Source organism: Numida meleagris, chromosome 3 (genome assembly GCF_002078875.1).
Source record: "Numida meleagris isolate 19003 breed g44 Domestic line chromosome 3, NumMel1.0, whole genome shotgun sequence".
NCBI classification, from domain to species: domain Eukaryota; kingdom Metazoa; phylum Chordata; class Aves; order Galliformes; family Numididae; genus Numida; species Numida meleagris.
Window position 1 is genome coordinate 24,474,904 of NC_034411.1, and position 26,090 is coordinate 24,500,993.

At 40.2% G+C, this 26,090-nt stretch overlaps 1 protein-coding gene across 6 annotated transcripts in view; it reads left to right on the top strand.

The window, feature by feature from the left end:
- The window catches only part of MTA3 (metastasis associated 1 family member 3), a 696,451-nt gene that overhangs the window by 640,522 nt on the left and 29,839 nt on the right, over window positions 1-26,090 (top strand). Inside the window, exon 32 of one of the 6 annotated variants that reach the window (XR_002436309.1) lies at window positions 17,183-25,482. The exons of 4 other annotated variants lie outside the window; for them this stretch is intronic. The gene's annotated coding sequence lies outside the window, so the exon portion shown is untranslated. Of the gene's footprint in view, window positions 1-8,905; window positions 9,754-17,182; window positions 25,483-26,090 lie in introns of those variants that run through there. One more of the 6 variants, XR_002436310.1, reaches the window with a different exon arrangement.

Below are 26,090 nucleotides of genomic sequence, written 5' to 3' on the forward strand. Positions count from 1 at the left end.
GTAGCAAAGCATAACCTCTCTTTGAAGGCCAAAGGCTTAAAAGTCAGGAAATTGTGTGTTACTGTTTGTCTACCAGTAATTGTTTTTCTTTAAAACATTTTAGTTTTCATGAACTTCTTTAACACTGAATTCTATGCCAGATGCTTGAAGATCCCACCAAAATATGGTGCAAAAGACCATATTCTTCAATGAAATGCTGTAAAAAATATGGAAACCGAAAATATTACGAAAGATAAAATAGCCTCCTTCTCCAGTTATTGTCTGCATTTCCAATTAGATTGCTTCATCCTGTTCTAAAGCTTTTTGTGACACAAAATTAAACACTTTGCGGACAGTTTCCGCCTGACCCTGAGACAGATACTTTCTAGTACTGATGTGGTGCTTTTTCCACACGCAGTTTGAAAAGTTTTTAACGAACACTGTAAATAAAAAGCTACATAAATGTGAGAAGTGATAAGTAGTAATAATATAGTAAGGTCTTAATTTGTCTTTTTTATAGTCTTTTCAGAGAAAAAGGAACTCGATAGGCAGTTTTGTACAAAGGGGAACCAACAAAGAGATTGACTGTTGTTCCTTATCTGAAGATTGAATTTCAAGCACAACATAAATTGAAGCTTAAAAGAAAGGCTTAAGAATAAAACAGAATTAAAATATTTCTTCTACTTCCAATTTCACCCCAAATTTCTGGTCTTTTAGAGAATTTGAAATAAGAAAATCAAAGCCAGATGCCACAGTAGTGGCTTCGATAACAAAATAATGCAAGTATAATAAAAAAAAGTAAGGCATCCAGGGAAATGCAGCCTACCTCAGAAAACTGTTTAAAAGTTGCTGTCTCCTGCTGAAACTTAATGGATAAAAAAGAGGAGTCTTGAGTACAATTTTTTTTTTCTTTAAAAGAAAAACAAATGGCAGTGGTAAAGAAGTTGGTCTGTTCAGGGATGAAAGAAGTAAAAACTCTTACGTTGCAATTTTACTATTTTATGTTCTCATTTGTAGGAGATAAAATAGATTATAAAACCCAACAATAATGTAGTTTTCTAGACTTTTAAATAAATTTTCAGCCTCTTTTATACTGTCCTAGTAAAATAAATTAGTTCATTACTTCTAGTACTGAGTGTGTCACACGCACATTCTGCTTCTCAAGTATTTTAAAATGCGAGCTGAAGAGACACTTGTAGTGTTGATAAGTTCATACCATTTTAGCAGAGGAAGATATATGTTCTTCAAGCTACCCCATGTTGTATCTGTGCATGACCATGGAGATGTGAAGCCAGTAGTAGATCTCTGCAGAATATAATATTACAGGGACACCTAACTGATACATAGTGTTCCCAGCCCCTGTTGTGAACTTTATGAAAAACAACCTCGAAAAAATGCTTCTTCCATTTCTGCCTCCTGGGAAATTTGCCATTAGCAGCTTGATGAAGCTTTGACAAGGAAAAGCTGGGCCCTCACTGATCTTGTTTAAATGTCAAAAAAAAAGAAAAAAGAAAAAAGTAGTAGAAAGTATATATATTCCTCTTCCTATCTCCAAAACATTAATCAGGAGTATGCTTGGATGATATGGAATTGCTGTAGGAAATGAGGCTTCAAATGGAAGTGCACATCCAATGCACAGAAAAAAGCAGGCCTTTCACTGCTGCGTGTATGTAGAAATCAAATTGCCAGTAAGTACCTAGCCTGCAAAATCCATCCTCCAACAGAATGACTGTTTAAATGGAGCTTAGCATTATGAATAGTTCTCATTGCCCATCAGTGATTCAGCAGGAGCTTTCCTACTGTTAAAAATCCACCCATGATTTTAATGAGACAGAAAAGTTAGCTCAGTAAGTTCCAGCTGTGCTTCTCCTTCAATCTGCAGAGCATTGCTGAATAGCAGAGAAAGCATAGTGTCTCTGCAGGTGAGCTTTTATTTTTTTTATTTTTTTCCTCTCTTCCTTTCCCCTTCCTTATGACAGAAGACAGCATGCCAAAGTAGCAGAGAAAATGTTGCTGGCAATGGGAGATGTGGAGGGAACCACAATCTGCAGTGCTCTCGCTGCACATGCCTAGCAGCGGTGTCAGTATCAAGACTCCAATCAACTGTTCCTTCCTATCACAACCCCCACCCCTTCCTTTTTTTTTTTCCCTCAGTGTTGTTCTCAGGCCAGCAGCTATGTGTAAACAGGATGTGGGAGCTGTACTGAAATGGATTCAAGTCCTGTACACCTCCGTCCTCACCTCTGGCTGTAGTGTGCATCCTGCCTGGAACATCTGCTTCAGATAAATGTAGGGAGAGTTCAAGCTGTGCAGAGAGGGCACTGCTTGCAGTTCTTCAGCTGGTTTGCTCTCATCTTTATTTTTTAACATTATGAAATACAGAAAAAGCACTTTAACTGCAGAGGAGGTTTCCTGAAAATCATTGCTGAATGCTTTTATGTAACATACAGATGCATGTTTACTAAATAAGTGGAAGATATTCTAAGCCCACTCTGAGTAATACAGTGTACTGTTTGTTTACTTACAAGTTCTAAGGATGCCAGGCTAACTTGCACTTTCATACGCTGTGGATATCCTTGATGTAACTTGAGATGGATTAGCACATTTGGCAGTGCAGCTTTTAAAAAATTGCCCCTGGTAATCCAGCTAAAATAGATCATAGGGCTTTATAGAACATCCAAACAAAAAGGGATTTCATTACAACTTGAAAACTGAAAGCCAGAATCTTGGCCATGTGTGCTACTTTTCAGTAGACTCCACAAGGTGGTCTGGAGATGCACACCAAATGTCACAGGGCTGGCTCAGCCCTGGGCACTGCCTGCCCCAGCTGCTCTGCTCCTGCAGCCAGGCAGCCCCGTGGGTTGGAGAGGGGTGGTTGTGTGACAGCCAGCTCAGAGCGGGACATTGCTGGCCGTGAGAGCCAGCCTGTATTTAGACATCCTGACCTCTAACACTTCTTGTTGTGCCATCCATCTACAAAAAATCAGTTCTGTCTGCAGTCCTGAGGAGGCACTGAGCTGGTACTGCCTGTACACCTATGTACAAGTGCTGACAAATCTCCATTTCCATTTTGTCTGACTTGAGAATAAGCATTTTCAGAGATAATAAAGGATGACTTGTGAATGTAACAGAACTTTTAGACTTTTCAATTAAGCCTCCACTTAATTTACCACACATTTCTTGTGTGTTTATTGTCTGGAGCTCCTGTACAAGCACTTTGGTCAACTCATTCGATCAAACACCACCACCTGCAATGTCAACGTTTACATCTAGATCAACTATCACATCTTTGCAGTGCATGGAAAGAAGTAGCACTTGAGGCACACTTTTCATCTCCTGTTAAAGTAGGATCTCTAATAAGGCCAGTGAACATCCAGTTAAATAAATATATCCTCAATTTGCCTAGTTTCTTCAAGGGCAAAAACTAGACCTAGGAAGCTACACAGGAAACATTTTAAAATATATGAGAAAATTCCCACACTGTGTGGCATATTCATTTATCAAAATTTTGAGTAAAAGAAGGATCCTTAAATAAATGAAATAAACTTGAAAACTGGCTCACAAGCTATCTTACAGGTGTGTTTTGTGATTTTTTTTGTAGTTGTTATACAAACTTTTGTTTTGTATTTAGTTTTCTCTTCTGGCAAGTTAGAACCGCTGAAGAAGATCTCACTGTTGGTTAGACTGGGTTCAAAATGACAAAGTCCTTATTCGTTCAGATGGTTTTTTGTAATTAATATGTAGCAATCGTGAAGGTCTCACCTATTTTCCACAGAGAAAGGATAAATATTGGAGGAAGCAAGATATTTCAAATAATAGAATCATAGAATCATAGAATCATAGAATTGCTCAGGTTGGAAAGGACCTACAAGATCAAGTCTAACTGCAACCTAACCATACTGCTCTAACAACCCACCACTAAATCATGTCCCCGAGCACCACATCCAAACGGTTTTTAAACACATTCAGGGAAGGTGACCCAACCATCTCCCTGGGGAGCCTGTTCCAGTGCTTAACAACCCTTTCTGTAAAGAAGTTTTTCCTGGTATCAACCTAAACCTCCCCGGCACAACTTGAGGCCATTTCCCCTTGTCCTGTCACCTGTCACCACTGAAAAGAGACCAGCCCCTCTCTCACTGCAATCACTTTTCAGGTATTTGAAGAGAGCAATGAGGTCTCCCCTCAGTCTCCTCTTCCCCAGACTAAACAGCCCCAGTTCCTTTAGTCGCTCCTCATAGGGCATATTCTCCAAGCCCTTCACCAGCCTTGTTGCCCTTCTTTGGACCTGCTCCAGCACCTCAATGTCCTTTCTGTACTGGGGTGCCCAAAACTGAACACAGTACTTGAGGTGGGGCCTCACCAATGCCGAGTACAGGGGCAGGATGACTTCCCTAGTCCTGCTCACCACACTATTCCTGATCCAAGCCAGGATGCTATTGACCTTCTTGGCCACCTGGGCACACTTCTGGCTCATATTCAGCCAACTGTCCATCAGCACACCAATGTCCCTTTCCGTCAGGCAGCTTTCCAGCCACTCCTCCCCAAGCCTGTGGGGTTGCCTGGGGTTGTTGTGACCAAAGTGCAGGACCCAAAACTTGGCCCTGTTGAAACTCATATGGCTTACCTTGGCCCATCGATGGAGTCTATCCAGGTCCCTCTGTAGTGCCTTTCTACCCTACTTTTTACTTTCTAATAGTATCATTGTAAGGTGGGATGTGACTCCAGTAACCTTATTCACCTGGGGAAGTATGGATAATAAGACTATGATACAAAGTATTATCTTCTTCAAAAACATGAGCCTCTATAGCTGAAGAACTGCTAACTCTATACATTGCACCCATAATATGGGAATATTTCCTCCCTGCAGAGAAAGTAAGTATGGAAACTCAAAACAATCTCCACTTTTGTTCACCTTTAATTGACTATGTCTCCATTTCCCCTAACTCATCCCATTCCAACCCTCATTGCCTCCAAAGCTGCATACAGGATATCTATGCAACATTCATTCTTGGGTATTTTCCCCATGCACTCCTGCACAAACTGCTGCCAGAGAGCAGGACTTGTGCTCAAAAGCCTCCACAGAACACAAAGGTCTGTTTTGCTTCAGCTAGGCTGATCACCATGCCCCACTCAGGTTACAAAAGTTACTATGCTATTGGTAATATAAGAACGGACTGACTTATTAATGCTAGATTTATGTAGAGAGATCATGTCCTGCTGCATTGCCACAGGTACTTATGTAAATATCTCCAGCACTAATGCCAGCTTAAGAAATTGTTTATTCCTTTGTGCCAGCTACTTCTTTTTGCCGCTGCATTGCTAGTATCTTGGTTGTGCTGATGCGACTACCTCTACATTCAAGCTGTAAAATGTATACATTATGATAGTTTTGTGATGGATGTGACTACCCTTAGGTTTTTCCTGTCAGCAGAAACCCAGAATGACCAATGTACAGACAGAATATTTCAGGAATAATAACCACATGTTTCAGGAAGGTGTGGTGGTCTGTTAAAATAGACAGGTCAGAGAAAGAGTTAAAAATCTGCTTAAGAGTATTTTTACTCTGTTGAACATCCCAGGGCCTAATGGCCAAAATGAGATCAGAACTCATTTTACAGGGTGCTATGCAGAAGCTTCCAGAATATTGCCAGGTACAGACAAACAAAAAATCAATGGAAAACAGAGCCACAGCAATGTGAAATGAGCTGCTCGAGGTCATTCAAAGGGATAGAGGCAGGACTCTAAACTGAGCACTTGGGGCCCACCAAGCATGTTTTATCTGCAAACAATCCTTGAGACATACTATCACATACGTCTCTCAAATCAGGGCTTCATGCTTGTAATCCCCAAGGTGATAAAGTGATAAGTCTTCTTTTAAAAACGTGAAGCACTTGATCCTTGCACGGGGAACATCCAGGCTCTTGAGCATGTGATAGTCAATCCAAATACAGTCTGTAGTTATGAGGATGTGAAAGGCAGACCTGCAGTAAGCAGCAGTAGGTCAGCACACAGTGCAGTGAGAGCTGGGGTTATCATTTCTGTGCACACGTCTAAGAACTAACACAGGTCCTTTTAAACATGATGTAGGATATAGCAGATGATGTTTGTCATGTCTTGCTTAGGTTCAATACAAGGAGATTTATTTTTTTTTTTTTTACAGAGTGTGGAATGCTCTAGAGTCTCTTAATCTTCAGGTTTTTTTAAGGGTAATTTCAGCCTTCTCTGGTCACTCCCTTCTGGTAGATGCATATTTAAAATGAGTTGAAATTCAGTAGGCCAAAAAAGAAAATCAACAGAAATTACAAAGCAGTGCATTAACATATTTTCCCTCAACACTTTTCATTCTCAAGTAGCAACAACTGTAAATGCTATTGCTTTTCTTGCCAGCTTCTCTGCAACCTCAGCAGCACTGATTCTGAGCCCACTCTCTGTCATGCTGCTCTCCAGAAAGCATGAACAACTTCATAACTATGTTTTCTCCTATGTCCAGTACAGAATCCTCATTAGTCTAATAAATTACACAACTTCCAGGCAGAAGGTAGGGCAACTCACAGCAGTCACTGCTGCCCAAACAGGAAAAGGACAATGTTTGCTTTACAACTCTGATATGACACATCACAAAGAAATGTCAGATGTGGGTCAAGTTACACTATGCTGTACTGTGCTTTTCGGTCTTGTAATGTGATGTAACCTCTTGCAAAGCAATGAAAGAACTGTAATGTAAAGAAAGGCTTTTGAAAGATAGGCTAGAAGGAAATTATTGTTGAGAATGAGAAGAAACATAAGTAGCTAGAGTTACCCAAGCATTCAGTACTGGCTCCAAGCAGTGTTTTGAGGTTGTGCTGAAGACCAATCCACACGTCTCTTATCACCAGAGGCCACGCAATACCACTGATGGGAGACACCAGGCTGGAGGGGACCCTATTTCCCAACTGTGAGGGAGGACCTGCAGTACAGAGCCCATGGAGCCCATACAATCCCCTCTTCCTCTGACTTGCTCCTCTTTTTGTTCCTCAACACAACCCTCTTCCGTGGTTTTTGTTTGCCAACATATTACATCCAGTCACTCGGCTCAAGTCAGACACTCATTAGGCACACACAAATAGGTTAAAGCCAGTAAGACTGTGACAATACTGGCATAGCATAAAAAATAAGGAATAAAATGAGGACCCTGCACCCTACAGGTGTTCCTTTCCCACTCTTAGTTTTCTCAGCTTTACCCTCAAAGCCATATGCAACAGACCCTCTCTGTTACAAACGCTATTACAGATACACTGGCTAAGGAGGGTTATGAGACAAGGAAATGTATGAAGGAGTCAGAGAAAAGGCAGCTGAAAGCTAAGAAACATAACTAGGGGTGGAAAAAGAGCTGAAAATTAGAGTTAAGATTGGGAGAAAGATCACAGAAAAAGAGAGGACAAGACATTATGTATGGTAAATGCATAAAAAGTTGTAGGAATTTTACACTAACTTCACACAAACTAGAGGGACTGGGCCAGAAACAAATGTAAACAGCACTGATAACTTGGACCAAGTATAACTGTCATTGTGCAGTCCTGGATTTATAAGGGTAACTTCGTCAAATCTTTCATCCTGTGCAAAAAGTAAGATATTTTCCTTTATTTTTGAAAGCAGTCTATAAATTTCATAACTTAGGAGAGACATTTCTTAAAATGGAGTAAAGGATTGTATTCCATTCCCACAGAATTGCATGTTAGGTCAAATAGGTAGAACTAACAACACAGTACTCTGGGAATGGTTATGTCCATAGCGGCATTAGTAGGACTTGAGGTTTGGAGTCAGAGCTTGAGAGAGAGAAGTGCTTGGAGAGAGATCAGTGAAGAATAAGATTTAGGAAATTCACTCCTTGCACTACTTAGTGTGTACTGAAGTATGTACACTTATTCCTCTGGGAGTTTGAGAAGGAAGCAACCGCAGTGCTCCCCATACAGACTGGGACAGTGACAGTGATTACAACTGGAAGAATATACAAAATAAATGGTTCTTTTTTTGTAATCACCTGCTATAAACCTCACAGAGGCAAATCCATATTTGGAGCCATGTTGGATAGGCTTTTCTAAGAGTTGCTTCTTCTTTTACAAACACTGTAGTCTTTCAGAGAAAAAAAATACCATAGTTCCTTCTTGTATTTTTAGATTTAGTTTGTTTTGCTCTTTGTATGTGAAAACAGAAGAGTTTATTTGCAACTGAACATTCAAGAGGCCATTAGAATCATGTGATGCCATACTGCATGCAGCTCTTCAGTACTACAGATTAACTAACAGTAAACACTTCTGTTTTCCAAGTAAAACTGCTGTTTTATAGATCCTTTATTTCCATAGAATTATGCCTTTCAAATTCGCTAATATGAAATGTTGCTTTGCCATCATATTCACATGTTCATATTGTTTCTTTTGAATAACTATAACATCTCATTAAAGCTGCTATAAAAATGAGAATATGATTGAAATCTATCCAGCAAGAAGCCATGTGTTGTTGCACACAGTAGTTTTACTGTTCAGGCTTCTTCTCCAATAAGTTAAGATGCCTGAGATATTCATCAAGTGACATTTTTTGAAGTTAGCTAACTATATTAGAATAAAGCTTTGCTAAACGTTTTGCAGTGTGATTCACAGTGTTTTGGGTGAATCACTAGGCACTAGAAAAATTGCGGTTTTTACAGTAGGGCTGCAATCTGTTTCTCAGAACCAAATAATGACAGTGGCACGTTATAACCTTTGACAGTACATATTATTCCACTATGCTTGAGCAGTAGCTTGCAAATCATAGACCAAGCAAAGTATGGCTTAGAAAGAGAGCCTTGCCTCTTCTGAGCAGAACAGATTTTATTAAGAGTTCTGATTTATCCATAAACCCCACTCATAAACCCAATGTCATTTATGACCTTTTTTTTTTTTTTTCCCAGACTAATTCACAGCAACTGCCCAAAGACGCCCATCTCTTTTCCTCACCGATGTGTGGAGATGCACCTTCTGAAGAAAGCATAATGATTCATTTTACTGAGAGCCCTAAGGGCTGCCAATTTGTGCTCCCCTTCATATGCCAGGCTATACCCCGCCCATAGCCAAGGGCAGGCATGATGGTCCACAGGTTCTTCCCAGCTGCTCTGTGCCATGCCCTTTCCCCCCTTTTTAGGGGCTTTGGGCTAGTTTTTCCAACCACCCTAATCTCTGCTTTCCCCAAGTCCAAGGGCCTGTGGCCTACCTACCATTTTGTCCCCACGTGCCTGGCCTGCTCAGGAGGAGAGGGGCAATGCACAGCACACCAGCATTCCGGCACACTCTGCATTGGCCCGACAAGCTGGTTCCTTCCCGCCCACACAGCCAGATCAAACAGCCATCAGGAAACAATCTGGGAGCCATATTCCCTCTTGGTACTGCTGCTGGGGCAGTGTTACAGGGCGGGGGGCAGTGCTGTTTCTAGCACATTCCAATTGACAACATCTGGGAGAGCTCCGTTCTGAGCAGCTGCCTTTGCCACAGCGCCTGCTGCATTGCCTTTCTCTATGGAAAGCTTTGTTTTGGCTAGGGATAGGTTTGTTGAGCTTTCATGTTCTGAAGTCTCACACAGAGACTTTCCCTTTGCCCGTGGCATGTGACCCTGCCAACTTACAGGCGTGCATCCCCAATAAGAAAAACAACAAAGTTTAAAAACAACAACAATAACAAAAAGTAAAGATTAATTAACCTCAGGTCTGTTCTCAGCAAAGCAAGGCTGCCGTGGATAAATAATAAAAGTAGCTTCTCAATGGTCCTTGTGTCTGCCAGAGTCCCACTCTGTGATCTTTCAGTCAAAACCGTGACAAGGGGAGGGGGAGGAGAGTCTGCTATGCTACTGTCCTTTTCTTGTGCGGGTGTTCCCAAGGCTGCTCGGCTCTGTCCTTCAAATCATCTCCACCAGTAAATCATTTAGCTCAACCTGTCACTCCCGGCCATTGTGAGGAGACAAAAGCTACCCATTTAACCCCAACCATGGCTGATTCGCGCTGCAGGGAAGGCAGGCTCACAAAAGAAGGCTTGCAGGGAAGGTGGCAGTTGGGTTGGGTTTCATGTAGTCTGGTGCTGGTTTTCTCTCTCATTTTTTCTCTCTCTCTTTTTTTTTTTCCCTCTCCCTCTGTTATTTTAAATTAGCATCACCGCTCACACTGGGATAGTTTTTTGAAGACCACATGTTTGTCAACAGAGTTTGAGTAATTTGACCCCAGCCTGGCTTCAAAGGTTTGAAAGGGCAAGAAACATACATAACCTATATCAGCATACATCTATTACTCCTTTCACCTGAACAGCTTTTTGGATCATTTTTGTTGTTTTAAAAGAAGTGGAAACAAAACATCCAATTAGTCATAGGGAAAACTGAGGAATTCCAGTCAACCTGTTGTGTGGGGAAATCCGCACTGCAATTATGGAGTTCCATTCACCTGAAGGATTGCTCTAACTCATCAGTTAACACTCTGCCACCTTGAACCCTAACCTCTGCCCAAAGTTAATATCTCAGATGGTCATCTCCTGCACTACGACAAGTTACTCTCTCTGCCAAGACCTCACTCTGCTCTGATATCTTAAATGTTAGCCCTTTACCACTGCAAACAACTGTTTAAGACTTCCCTTCTGTAACTGCCCTGGCCAAAGTTGAATATTCATGTAACACCTACCACCCCAAGCAACCAAACCTGTGAAAAACCGAGCAGGCCGTCCGAGAGCAGCAAATTCACATGGTACCAACAGTAAAACAAAATGCATACAGAGACCAAACTATACTGCAGATAGTCCCATGATTTATTCTTTTCCTCCACCAAATTCCAGAACATTCCTAGTGAGCACAGCACCTACCATGAAACAAACAATAATTTTTACAGAAAATATACCTGCAAATAACCACAGTTTTGATTTCTAGTGATACTGTCATTAACTCAGAGGAGAATTCTTCAGAAATTACCAACCAAGTGTGGTGCTGTGTTTTAAGAACTGGGCACTGAAGCTGACAGACTAACAAGCAGAAAATACACCACATCTGTGCTTCTCCAGGGATATTCCTCAATATCTTTATGCATGTGAGATCTAAGAAATGACTGCACAGTGTACATTTTTTGTAATCTTTCTTATGTGCCTTTTAACAACAAGCAGTTCAGGATGTGGTTATATCTTAGTGTGTTAGACATGTTTACTCTCCCTTTGGGCATTTAAAATGCCTTAAGTCCTCTTTTCTTTATGAATTGTGTGTCAAAATGTTGGTTTGGATATCACATTCTATCTCTTGTAACCCTGTCATTAGGAAGAGTCTTTGTCTGCCTGGGTTGCTCTTTTGATTCCTTTGTTGTTGTTGTTGTTGTTTTTTTTTTGTTTTTGTTTTTTCTGTGTGTGTGTGTGTGTGTGTGTGTGTGTGTGTGTGTGTGTGTGTGTGTGTGTGTGTGTGTGTGTGTGTGTGTGTGTTCCCCTGACAGGTCTATCCTACACCTTTCTATAGCTAGCAGAGTAATGCAGAATTGGGAAAACATGTTTTGCATTACTGAGACTGTGGACTCACTGTAAGCTTTCTCACAGATTCATCTTCAATGAAAGGCAGAGGGGTGGGGGAGAAAACATGCTTTTCCCTGGGACTGCAGTGTATGTGAATTGCCTTCTCTTTCAACCTATGGGGCACCCTTCAGATTTCAGCACAAATGGAAGAAATATCTGATTTCCCATTCCATCTGGATTCAGTTTCTTTCTTCCTCTTTGTATAGTTTCTTAGAGACATTATGGAGCTCACTGGAGGGGCTGCTTACAGATGACTATGGCTGCACTGGGCATAGTGCCAGAATTTCACTCCAGGAGGCTGCAACAGGAATCTTTAATTAACTTGAACCAAAACACTGAATGGCAAAGAACAAAAGAGTGGGGGTGGAGGAGGAGAGGAGGAAGGGAGGGAACAGAAAATAATGTTTCCCATACTAGAATCTCCATTTTTGGTCATGGAATGACAAGAACATAATGTTGTCCCTTACATGTATTTACAAGAGCAGAGGTAATAATTCCTAACTATTGTCTTAGTAAGTTTTGCCTTTCTTTCTGCTAATAAAATTAATATCTCTGGTTGCTACTTCTAGGTAGTGACTAGTACTCTATCAAACTTTATGTTAACGTATAGCTTGATTACATATAGTGTCTAGATTTTACATTATTCTAAATATGAGATGACTCTAGCATCTTAAACACTGTGTAACTTCAGTGTGATAATGTGACTGTGCACAGGAGTTCCAGACATTGAGCAAGATCCTACTCTGCTCAGCATAGTACCAGTATGGGACATCCTTGTCCTCAAAAGTTTACATTCTAGGCATAAGAAAGAATTAGATACAGACAACTTACTGATTACTACTTACTGAAACAGCATTATTCATCATTGTGAAATGTTTTCAAAACAGAATGGCTAACATTTCACACTTACTTTGCAGAAATGTACAAAATGCAAAACAGTAGAGAAGCAGACCCGAAATACTTTTCTCTCTTGAGATCAAGGGAATGAGTGCAGTGATTTCTTTGCTGTCTATCTCCTGGTTAAATATGCATGCAGAATAATTACTCTAAATGCAAAACTAATGGTGATTTCATGCATATTCATTCAAGGGACTTTGTGATCCAGGCGCTGGTAGTGTTCTAGTTAATGAGGCTCAGTTGCTCAAATATTTGTGAAAACAAACATAGCAAGGATTTGTACATGCTCAACATGAATCTATTTACACATTGAAAGGAATATTCAAGTGTGAATTGATTTGCTAGCTGGTGGTTTGGAGTTTACTACGTTTGCATCTTACTGCTTAACGACTTCCTGAAAAAATTCATTGTATTCCATGCCTGATATGAACCAATACGTGATAGTTGGGGACAAGCAGGAGATTCACTTTAAAAATCACAGTCCTGAGTCACACTGAGATACTAATGCAAACATACCCAAAGTCAAAGAATCACAGACTCATAGGGGTTGGACCTCTAGAGATCATCTAGGCCAACCCCACTGCTAAGGCAGGTTCCCTACAGTAGGTTACACGGGAAAGTGTCCAGGTGCATTTTGAATATCTCCAGAGAAGGGGACACCACAACCTCTCTGAGCAGCTTGTTCCAGTGCTCTCTCACTCTCACAGTAAAGTTTTTTCTCATGTTTGTATGGAACTTCCTGTGTTCCAATTTGTGCCCATTGCCCCTTGCCCTGTTGCTGAGCACCACCAAAAAGAGCCTGGCCCTGTCCACTTGACTCCCACCCTTTAAACATGTATAAGTATTGATAAGATCCCCTTTCAATCTTCTCCAAGCTGAACAGCCTCGTGTCTCTCAGCCTGTCCTCAGAAGGGAGATGTTCCAGCCCCTCATCATCTTATTGGCCCTCCACTGGACTATCTCTAGAAGATTCTTGTCTTCCTTGAACTGAGGAGCCCAGAACTGGACATAGTACTCCAGATGTGGCCTCACGAGGGCAGAGCAAAGGGGAAGGATCACCTCTCTCAATGTGGCCACACTCTTCTGAATGCACCCCAGAATGCCATTGGCCATCTTGGCCACAAGCGCACACTGCTGGCTCATGGCCAACCTGATGTCCACCAGGACACCTAGGTTCTCCTCTGCAGAAGCCCAGAGAAATTTTTGTGCTCAGAAGCATGTATACCTTTTACTGTTTCCTATTAGTTTGCTGTTCCATGATGATATTTCACTTCTCTGTGAAGTGATCATGTATTTGCTCAGTATATGGTAAGAACCTGGCATACTCAAGGTCCAAAGTCCACTCAAAATGGATAGGTTTCTAACAGGCCTGATGTTGTGTCTTCCTCAAATTATATTGGGAGAATTTGAAAAAGAATTTAAGATCCCCAGTCTGAATGCAACGTCTTCGGTAAGACCCTGCTCAGGTTTGTAGAGAGGAGGGGACCTGGATAAAAGAAGCACTGAATGTGCTTTGGACGGTTCACTGGCACATTTTTTTGCAGTTACCTCCATTGGAAGCCATTATGAAAACAGATAGAAAACTTGGAGAAATATATTTTATATGCTCAAATATAGAAAAACTTTTTTATGAGTCCATTTGCATCATCTAACTTAAAAGGAGTGATGTATGAGCTATACAAGGAATACATTAGAATGATAATTGCATTTATATTCTAGTATAGTAGTATAATAACAAAATTACTATCTAAAACACAAACTCTGCTCGGAGTTAGCCTAGTATAACTGTGCAATAACTATAGAGTCAAAGATTTAACAGCACAAGAAGAATTTTTTTCCAGTATTGTTTTTTGTCTCACAGAGTACATTTATATGTGTCTCTGAGTGCATGTGTGGGATGGCAAGTATAGATTCATAACTGATTAGATCCATAGAAACATAGATATCTGCTATATTTCTGAAACACAATAAGTAATTGAGCATAGTTATTGGATCCTGTGAAGAATGAGTGTGATACAATAGCTATTCCCCACCTCATCATTGATATGCTGGCTCATTCTGGATTATGTATATGATAGAATCTGTTTTAAACACTTAAAGATGTTACATATGTCTACACTGAAGTCAGCGTTAGTTGTTTCTGGCCTTACCCTGGCAGATGGACTGATTTTAGCCAATCACACAATATATTCCACCTTAGAGGTTTCTCTATTCTGTCACTTATTTTCCTCAAAAATATCAAATCAAGAAAATTGTTTCAAATTCAAACTGACAGCAGAATAAACCTTTTGAAATTCCTCAACTACATTCATTTCTTATATAATTAATTCTACTGAGGACAGTAAAGAGAGAACTGAGGCAAAATTAATTCATGTTCCTTTCACGTGAGAAATAACCTTCTTTTGCCTGTGTCGAGCACTCACGATTAGAATTAAATTACCGATGCGTAGATTCACAATCTTTCATTACAGAGGTGAATACAAGCTATCCTGTTCCATTCTCTTTGACACCAACTTCCCATTGGAGTTTAGAATTATCCTTTCTAGTGAAAATGAGTGACAAATGGCTGTTAGAAAGTCTGAATGCATATATGCTCAATAAGGATCAAGTTACCATCATTAGAAATGTACATCATACAATTCCCCAAGCCAAAAGAGGTCATTACATGGGAAGGCTCACAGACTTTTTCCCCCAGCTGACTTATCCCAAACTCAGCAGGCTTTCAGAGGAGCTGCTCACTGGCATGCCAGTATTGCTTTCCAGTTTGCTTCATGACTGCAATTCCCACTAGTTTCCGGGCATTCCTAAATAAGACCCAACACTTCTCTGCATTAAGGTTCTGCCTTACATCAGACTTCAGCAATTTTCACTTTTAAAAAACTAGGAGGACATATGAGAATTCTCTTGGAGCAGAATTTAAATTAAATCTCCTTATTAATGATGTATGGATTTCTTTCATTGTTTAGGAGGTCTGTGAGCAGTTGAAAGAAACAAGAAGGCTTTTAGTAACGGGCACTAACAGCACCATTGTGTTTGCATGGAAGCTCTTGGCCATTCAGTGTCACAGGGTCAAAAACAATCCAAGCTCCCACACCAAAGCAGTCTGTAGAAGGCCACACAGACCTCACAACGCTGATTCTTTAGGGCTTGGGTGGGTTTCTGTGAGCGACACGTTAAGTTCAACATTGGAAGGTACAGGGAAATTAATTAATTTTTTATTAAAGTTCACACTCATTCAAATTTCCCAGGTGCATTTTTTATTATTTCTTCTGAGTTACATTGGAAATATGATGGGAACAAGCTGAAGTGTGAATGTGAAATGTTACGTGATGGCCTTCTTTTCTAATGCTTTTTCTTCTGGTCAGCTGGCATCTCTCTCCACCAAGCACTGAGTTACATAGTAGCGTAGTGTTACTTCTTGCAAATGACAGTGATAGGAATCATAGAGGTATACAAACTGAGGGGTGGGAGGAGAGGAAATGGGACTAGGAAAGGCATTTATTTGACTTCATTAACTTTATGAACTATTGCATTTAATTGTTAAGGTAATATTCAAATCCCTTTTTATCTGGTCCTCCTCTCCTTTTCCTAGCTTTTGCAATGTGAGACCTAGACGTATGCCTGAAGTTGAAACTGTCAGTCCGCAGCCTTGTGTATTTCAAAGGAAGGTTGAGTGCACATCTGCAAAATAATCAATAAATTCTGCACTTCACTGCATACTATCAGGCACGGGTTACAGATGTTTATTGATTACATATATATATGCAATGGACTAGCATATATCTAAATGTTCTAAATGCATGCAGCTGTGCTGTTACAAAGCACATACTTTATAGCATTTTGTTATGGCAGTGAAGACAATTTGATAGCCTGAAAGTCCCAAACATTGCCAAAACACTGATATATTATCAATTCTTTTTTCTTTCTTTCCCCAAGGAAATATGCTATCCTACTCTCACTACTGTAAGGGAAACTTAATAGGATCGGAGAAATGAGAAGCTTTTCAGGCACACAATACACTTCAAAGTTCCTATTCAAAATGCACGTAGAGCACAGTGCTTTTTCCCTGAGTTCTCCCTTCTCACTTGTGAGGAAGTTTTACTTCTCTACTGGCTTCACAACTGTGGCAAGACTTGCTTTTCAGCCTTTACTATTACCCTTTTGCAACTTCTACCAACCAAGTTTGAGAGAGTGTTTTTTCCTGAGGGTTCGGAGGTTTAAAGCAGTTCTGTTTCAGTCTCACATCAAACCCATTCAAGAGACAATCAGAAGCACGGGGGCAAAGTCAGTAACTGAAGACTTTTCTTTTTGACTGATGTTTTAAAGTAAAAGAACATTTATCTTATGTTTTGAGTGAAACTAATGTTAACCTTAACAGATCTGTTCGTGTAGTGTACAGTGATGTTCCTAGATTAGAAGCAAAATTTCTTTGTGAGGGGGCTAACAATACTGCAGGGGGCCATCTTGCTTCACTGAACTGGAACATCCAGTCTTTTAAGAGCACTCATACATTAGGTTGTAAGATTACTCTCACCATAGCAACCTTCTCCAATACAATCCTTTCTTTTTTGCTTTTTTTCTTCTTTTAAAGGAAGAAGCTTTATGACTTAGCCTTCCACTACTTATTATCTTCCCTGGCATCTTCTATTCTTTCTCTTCCTAACCTCCTCCTCCACTGTCCCAGCCAGTTTCTGTTCAGTTTTATACAGCATTCAACTTCTGCACTTCAAATTGTTCATTAAGGTTTGTTTTTGTTTTGTTTTCTCTAGAACTGACCGAGAACAAGAAAGTGGAGCTCTCCTACAGTATAAGTAAAATGCTAAATCAGAAAATTCACGGCTTCCCTTGATCACTCTGATCCAGTTCCTCTGAAAACTGGGCTTTATATTCATAACTCTCTAGTGAAGTGGTGGGACTGTTCTGAATGAAAAGTAGATGCTCTATGAAATGTTTTGAATCTCATATACTTGGTGAAACTGCTCTGCTATTGAAGGTATAAGAGCAAAACTAATCAGTTGGTTTGTATCAGAGATCATTTCTTATGTATATCAGAGGAGTTAAAAATATATATAAAAAAAAAAAGATAAAATCAGAGAACAGCTCTCTACTAAGAATACTTCTAACAGCAACGTGTCTAGGGAGGAAAAAAAAGCAGATCTTCAAAAAGTCTTTGAAAGGTCAATGAAAGCCATTTCTTTGCCTGGTCAGACCCAGGGATATTCCTACAAGGCTTGTGGATCCAGTATTTGTATCTGAACATGGCTGTCTGATGGGCCAGAAGAAGCACATGACCTTGCATGAGGTCTTATTTGCCAATTGTTGGTGGCCGTACCCACTGGTGGAATAATGGATACCTGTCCTGAATATACCTGTTCCTGAACATTGCTGAAACTTCAATCTGTAGTGATACTTCAAAGACAAGTAATAAGACACAGAACACAATTTATGTCTGTATTTCTATTTTTGACACAGGCTCAGACGCACATAAAAAACCTCTAACAAACTTATAGCAAAACATGTATGATATAGTATGAGTAAAATAAAACCCGGTTATTACAAAGGTGAGCTGCACTCTACCTACCACAATGCATCTTGAACAAATAAAGATTTACATTTTCCCCCACCTTTAGACAGCTAGCTGGCAAATAAAATCCTGTTCAAGAAAGAATGTCAAAAGAACAGGCTAGACATGTTGAGAGCAGTGTTTGTTTAAACTGACATATATGCTGCGTGCCTAGCCGAAGTACTGAAAGCAAAAATCTAGCTTATGAAATACACTTAAGATGAGGGTTTCGTTGTAGAAATGAAGAGCCATTATCTTAGTGATGAAGTCTACTTTTGTCCCTAGAGAAACAGAAAAACTAGTCAGCCAACTTCATATGGGTTTGGGTTGCCGACCCTTTGATCAGGTGTTGACAGAAACTAGGAAAAGTAGGAGGAACAGGCTTACTTTGTTTTAATATTATGTTCTGCCAAAGCTATTTTGAAACTAAGTTGGAAATTTCCTTGCAACACCATATGTGATAACAAAAGTGACCTTATAGACAAAATATTTCACTTGCTGCTTCAGGAACACAAACTTCTGTTAGTATAGTTCAGCATAAAACACAACAGAAAGACTGGATATCACACTCTGCTAAGCTGCATGGGGACATGAAAACTCAAAGACAGTCATCCATCACCAGCATACAGTACTACAGACACCTTGTATACAATTTCTAGTGCTATTCCTTACTTTGTTCTTCTTCAGTTTTATGTGGTCTTCCAGAAAAGAACTAAAGCAACAGAATTGGCTCTTATAGCAAGTGTAATAGAGGCTATTGTGAGGGCAGTACTATTAATGAGAAAGCATTGAACACTTTTTAGGAAGTTATTCTATATGTGCAGGGAGTATCTTCACTACAGCTTTACTGGGTGACCACTGTTTCTTTTCTCCAAGAACACTGTACTGAAGTTAGTTGTCTGAGACAGCTGGATCAGTTTCCCTCAGCTAGCACAGTCCAGTGTGGCAGGAGCAGGACATACTGCTCCTTCCCTTTCCTATCCATACTGTAGCTGCATCAGTCCCTGATAAAGACGACAGATTTTAGATAATAGTAGACCTGGCAATGGCAAAACCTTGTTGCTTCCCTGTGAAGATTAGTTTGATGATCTCAAGCTATTCCTTAAAATAGCAGCTACACAGTACAGAGTGATACCTAACTGGTCAGCTGAAGGGCAGAGCCTAGGATGTTTGTGACTGTACAGAATGATTTATCTATTAACCCTACCTTCACAGTGGATGACACTAAAACACACTGGAAAAAGCAGCGTGAGAAAGCCTGTTGGTTTGGTACTGGTTCTATGGCTGAACAGAAGTACCAGTGTCAATGTTACATCCAGAGGGGGAAAAAAAAAAAAAAAGTTAAAACTCTAGTTAATAAAGGGCACTGATGTCGGAGTCAGCTAACTCTGGTCAAGCAATAAACTTGGAAGACTTTTCCCCCAAGGGCTTCCATTTTTGTCTCTAAAACAAAGGAAAGTGAAATGAAAACAAGAACTCCAGACTATATAGCAGAGCATTATGTGACTAAGCCAGCTGTTGTTCTGATACTGTATTTCTGTAGTTCAGACTCTTCTGACAGAATGAAAAGCCTAACTAAGCCCATAGAGCTGTTACTTTTGATAACTTCTCAGGGCACTATACACTAGTGCAATATTCATTAGCCCTGTGAACCTAGACACATATGATAGGGAGTGCAAGTGGCCAACAATATGTAGTGTTTGAAAAAAAAAACATTCACTATTTACTTACTTCTTCTAGCAAAAAGGAATAGTAGGAGTAGTTTGACTAATTCTATTGTTTAAATACTCATTCAGTAGATGATTAGTTATGTTGAACACTTCCAAAAACTGCTGCAAATTATTTACCAGAGATTCCAGCTTCAGCAAAGATGCCCTTCAGCCTTGTGAACTTACAGCTATTCATGCACTGAAGTTGTAATGAAAGCCAAGCAAATATCTAACAGGGCTGGGTTGAGGTAGTGGTGGTGGAGAGGTTCATATTAAAATTCAATACTGTACCAAATACAGTGATAGAGACTAAACAAGTGGAAAGCCTTCCCTCTCCTGCACTCATTTAGCAAACACATGGAAATAATTGTTGGCCCAGATACACACATCCATAATTCCCATTGTGCTCCAAAAGCCAGCATACCAGCCCTGCGCACCCGTACTGAGTCCTCCGAGTATTGGAATGCAAATCTGCAAAACCAAGCGTCAGGACTTGCGTAGCCACTATTCTCACAATAAAGCTATATTATAAATCAGAACAAGGCTCCATGAACCAGGTCATCTGCCATAGAGTCTACAGGAGTTCGTCAGCACGGGATAGGCTTGTTTGAAGTGAAGCAGCTCTTCTGTATTTAAAACAATTTATTTACTAGTCATGTTTGACCAAGCTTGATTTTAATACAGTAAGTTAAATTAAGGAGAAGAGATGCTTGTCCAAAGAAGTGCAGGCAACTCAAAATATTAAAAAACATGTTGTTGATATTTTGATGGAAATAGGTTTTTAGAAGTTCCTAGACATTTCAGAGAAAATGATGTGTTGCTTTTAACTAACTCATAGAACAACCAGAGCCAAGATTTTTCCTCTGCATCATGGAACTGAAGAGGGGTCAAAACTACGTGCGTCATGAAGAAGTTGTTTCTCTCCCAGACTGCTTGATGTGACAAATACAAAGTAGGTGTCAGGGCCAACGTACAGAAACAGTGATGGTTGGCTCCTGCCAGAAGCATACTGCCTAGCCCTGCTCTCCCACCATGCATGGATCACAGCAGGCAGCAGCTCTCCATCCTCATCCCCAATGATGTTGCCTCCTCACCATGACCCTGCATTAACTTCTCTGTCAGCAACGTGGACAGAGAAAGCCATAATATCATAAGAGAGAGGAGATGCGCTTAGTTGGCATAAAACGCCATGGGTCTGAATTCATTTCTTTTGTCTAAGACGAGCAAGATAGATTGTTTTGTTATTTAGACTCAAAACCAAACATTTAGCAGACTAAGGTTAAATTTTACTTTGCAGCATTGAAGATTACTGCTTGATGCTCTTACGTCCTCAACACCAAAATACATTGCTGCAAGACAGCACTTGCCTAACCTCATCAAATGAAAAGTGACTGTAAAGCTCAGTACTTTCACACTCAGCAGAGTCTCTTGAACTGGGACTCCACTCACACTGGCAAGACAGGTGACACTTGAGACAACACAAGAGAAATAATCCATAGAAACAGAAGATTTGTATTCTGAACTAGACCCCTACATGCTTATTTTAAAAAGAAATTTTTTTTAAAAGGAAGAAAAAATGTGTAATTGTCATGCACTTAGGTCTTCATCCCTGCAGGTATTTTCCTGTTTTGGGATAAAGAAAGAAGAATCAACAAAATGGCTTTTCTAAATTTAGACTAATTACTGAAGTTGTTGCATAAGCTACATAGACTCACACAGTGTGCAGTTGAATAATGTCAGTGGAGGAATAAAAATAACAATTTTTCACAGAAACAGAAAATTATTTCTAGATTAATAGGGAAATAATCAATTCAGGAACTGGAGTTCTACTCTCACCATCATTTTTCATATCATGCCCTTTCAGATGATATGTTCAAAACTGGAATAGGTCAGTTAGCACCACATGTATAGATACATATATGTATCACAAAATACGGAATCTTAAAATGACCTCACTGAACTGGGTATATGCAGGAATATAAAAATATCATTGGATGCTTTTAATCACAAAAACAACACAGGAAATTAATACTGTAAGGTTTTACCATCCTATCTGACAAAAGGAGAAACAGATGTCACAATGAACTCTTTTGGTAACCTTATAGTATTAAGACTGTTTTCACTGAGTAATGAGATGCAAAAACTTAGGGCAAAAGCAGGGTGCAATTGCTTGAATTGAAAAGTAAAAGATGAGAAAAATCGCAGTTCAGCCCTCAGTTTCTTCCTCATTTCCTAAATGAAATAGTCTGCAAGTCTAATTTTATACACCACCGGTATAACAAAGGGAACATCAACCCTGGAGTACCACTTTCATCTTGGCATTGCCCACTCTGTCTCTCCCATACTCAGGCAGCACAGTTAATCCACAGAGGACATTGAAAAGACCAATACTGTCACCTAAATCTTCTCTGTCTCAGGGACAAGCTCGACTTGAGCACAGTAATACTGTACTGGCAGCAACAATGTACAACACCTGTGCTGGAGAGACTGCAGTGTAAGGAATTGCTGCATTCCCCTCTCACCACAGCTTCCTTCCATTTTTTAGAGTCTAAGGTGTGAATATCAACCTGCTATTTCAGCTGTATGTTTTTGCAGCTATACAGTTGTCTTTTACCACCAATTTCATTTGGAGATGACTGCCAGAATCTTGGTTGTGACCACACTTCCAAGGTGTCATGTCCTTTCAAGACTCAGTCTTGATTCCTATGTAGGCTACAAGCTATGCCCAATTCTGGGTCATTGCTTACTTTGCCAGATATCACAAACTTTTAAGGAGCAAGATGGGTTTAATGATGTAAACAGCTATTAGTAAGTAGTTTCCTATCCCCAGCCCCCAATCTGCAGAACAATGATCACTGAATCACGGTGTAAGTTAACTTTAATAAACAGACAGGAGAAAAAAAAAAGAGAGAGAGAAAAATAAAAGAACTTACTGGTTTCAGAGAGGTTATATCTCAACAGCAGAGTACTGTCACCAGTGAAGGAAGAAAACACATAAATGTTTTTTGCAGTTTAAAATAATTATCTTCTAGGTGAATATTAGGTATTCATTAGTGTCTTTCTGTTTAGCCTATCCTAACATCTATTCTTCAGTTATCCTGTTACCAAATTAAGAAAGAGAGAGAGTCAGAAAGAAAGAGAGATCTTCCCTTTAATTTGCTTTGCACTCTGATAGCTGAAGCAAGAAAAAATCTTTCTGGCTCTATTGAATGAATGGTCAAAGGTACCTTTGCGGTTCCTTCGCAGGGTGAACTAATCTGTGACAACTGTAGCTAATCTGATAAGAAGGCCCGCATGTGTGCTAATGTGCTAATATGAGGGGATTCAGGACAGGCAGCGGTAGTGAAAACCCACTGCTTCCTAAAAGGACCCTCCTATGCAATAGCCTCGGCAACATATGCGCATTTTAACACCCGCTTAACACCGAAACAATGCGGTGGCCTTTGTTGTGTGACACAGAGGAGCGATTCCCATGGTGGGAATTTCTGCCTCACAGGCAACATTCTTTCAGAAGTGATACAACGGGCTGGTGGCCTGGACCAGGAGCTGGGCCGGGTCGGCCTGGCTGCACGGTTACATGTACGAAACAAGAGGCCTTTACTTGCTCGATGGCTGAGAAAACGTGGGGATGGGGGAGAGAGAGGATGGAGGGAAGAACTGGTGTAAACGTGTTGGGCCAGGTCTCTAGCCAGGATAAAATCAGCTTCTAGACTATGGTGCTCTCTATAAGAGCTTTAATCAGATTGACACCAGTGTGTAATCTTGTGCTGTACTTTATTCTATATATTGTCCTTTATTTTATATATTTGTATGTGTTCCACAGGAAAGATAAATCACAGCTTCTTGCTCCAGTGGTTGTCATAATGTACTTTCAGGAAAATTCGTCTGAGAGATAGGCAACTTAATTTTAGTTTAGATCATACAATAGGGAAGAAGACTTCATGGATGTTGAATCTTAAGGAAACAGACTATCATGACACCTCCTGGGCAAACATTAATCAGGGTTGGGCTGCATCTTTTGGACACAAATGTTCCCTGCAGACTGCTGTGGATCGTGGTCAGTTCACCATGTTCCCTTGTCTCCAGGTGTCCCACAGTGTACTGCAATGGGGCTATGAAAGTGTGATCCTCTCAGTAGGAATTTTTAAAATTAAATCTGATAAAGAGCATTCATACAGAACTGGAGACTGGTACTCACCTGAAAAAATAAATGTTTACTAACCAATTCTTATCATTGGAGAACAAAAACTTAAAATGGTGCTTTTATTCTCTTGGTGCCCAGCAGCACTTTTTCTGTATGTCAGAAAAGCACAGTTACTGTGAGCTTGACAAAAGGATATGGACAACGGACACAGACTAAAATACAGAAGATTCCATGTAAATATAAGAAAAAATCTTTTTTACTTCGAGAGTAACCAAACACTGGCACAGGTTGCCCGGAGATGTGGCATCACCAACCCTTTGGAAATTGTCAAAACTCAGCTGGTCGGCATCTTCAGCAACCTGCACTAGCTGACCCTGCCCTATCAGGTGGGTGGATGAGGAGATCTGCAGAAGTCTCTTCCAACCTCAGCCCTTCTCTGAATGTGTTACTCCAAAAGCTCAGTGAATTCCCCACCCACAAGTTGGGCACTGGCAACACGATAACAATGGCAAAAGGAAAGCATTTCAGTATGGAACTATTTGTATCTTCCTATGAGAAAAAGAGAAAACTCAGGGAACACTTAACTCACACATACGGTGTTAGAAAAGTGCTTGCTTATCCAGAGCACTTCAGATCCAGAGCCATTCAGTCCAAAACATGGATCAGACTTAGCCAAGTGTTTCCATAAGAGCATGACCCTGGTTTTACAGCTGCAGATTGATTTTCAGCCTTCTGTTTAAACATATTCCCACATCAGCCATAGAGCACTAGCAGCGATGACAAAAGGCGTGGGATTCATCAAATACTGAGTAGCATCTTGAGCACCTATAAAACAATATTATTTGAGCTACTCAAGGCTTGTTTGATTTTACCCAGTTCTCTGAAAGTCTTAGTGTGCAAGAACTGTTGTAAATGTTTCCAAATATGTGAATAGATAAATCGTATTTATTCCTTTGCACTTTGTTGCATTCGGGGATACTATTTTATGTTTGAGTTTTGAATGCATAACAATTGACTCCTACTAAATGGTGACGACATTTCCTCTCACAGGAAGTCCTGAGGGAAGGAAGGTCCCGCATAAACAAACTTCCACTTAGTACAATAGAGTGGCCCATAAATGTGACCATTTTTTCAGTGTATGGGTGAGGCTGACACTCTCTTCCTGCTCATGCAGACCAGGGCTTATCGCAGTCCTGCTTCCCTGTAATTTAAATGTTTGCATAGAATCTAGTTCATTTGTATTTTCCCCCACAAAGTGCAGATGTATCCCATTTTCCTGTTGCTGTGGAACATGGTGACAATTTCCAACAGTGTTACATAAATGACCATCTGTGGTTAAAAAAAAAATGCTGATGCACAAGATTGCAGTGTGAGAATTTTAGCTAGCTAGCAAAATTTATGCTATTAATACTTCTGACACTTCCTGACAATAAAGGAAAAATGTGGTGTTCCCTCCATTTCAGCATACTGTAAATATATGATAGATGGCCATCACTGGTGTGTGCAGGATGAGACCTCCATAGAAAAGCAAAATAAAACCTAGCTGCCTATGCCTAGTTTTCCTTATGTTTTCTGTGAGAGTAAAGGCAGACTAAATTACTGAAAGTCATTTTACTGATTGTGAGAGCATACAAATAAACAAGAATACCAACACTTCATCGACATATTTTTAGCATCTTTGAATTTGCTGAATCCCAGAATCAGCAATACTGGAAACACTGAAATCCATTGCACAGATCTCTGCAAAATGGCATGACAGTTGTTCCAGTTAACAATGGCAGAAGTAAATTGCTAATGCTAATATGGATGGAGATTAGAGGAACTGAAAATCTTCTCAAGTGACTTTCACAAACACTTGGTACTGCTCCAAGTACTAGAGGGGTACCATGGCTGTTTTTTGTCTGACCACCCTAAGACTGACACCTGCTGTCTCATCCTCTTCAAAATAATACTGTAGCAATATTTCCTTTTCCCTACTTCTGACTCCTCATCCTGCAGTCACTCATCTCTCCTTCCTTTTCTCAGCAGTCACCTTGTCCTGGCAGATAGTCTTGGCTACTTACTGGATTTGTATTTGTTTGCACTTCCTCTCATCTTCCTGATTTCTCTTAAGTTCTCCCAGTTCATTTCATATCATTGCTGATAACTTCTCAGTAGGTCTTTATGCACTGTAGCTAAAAGGACTTGGAAGTTACATTTTGAATGAGCACTTTCCTGTTCTGAAGCCTGAGAGCCAAAGCAACACAAATGAAACCTTACCG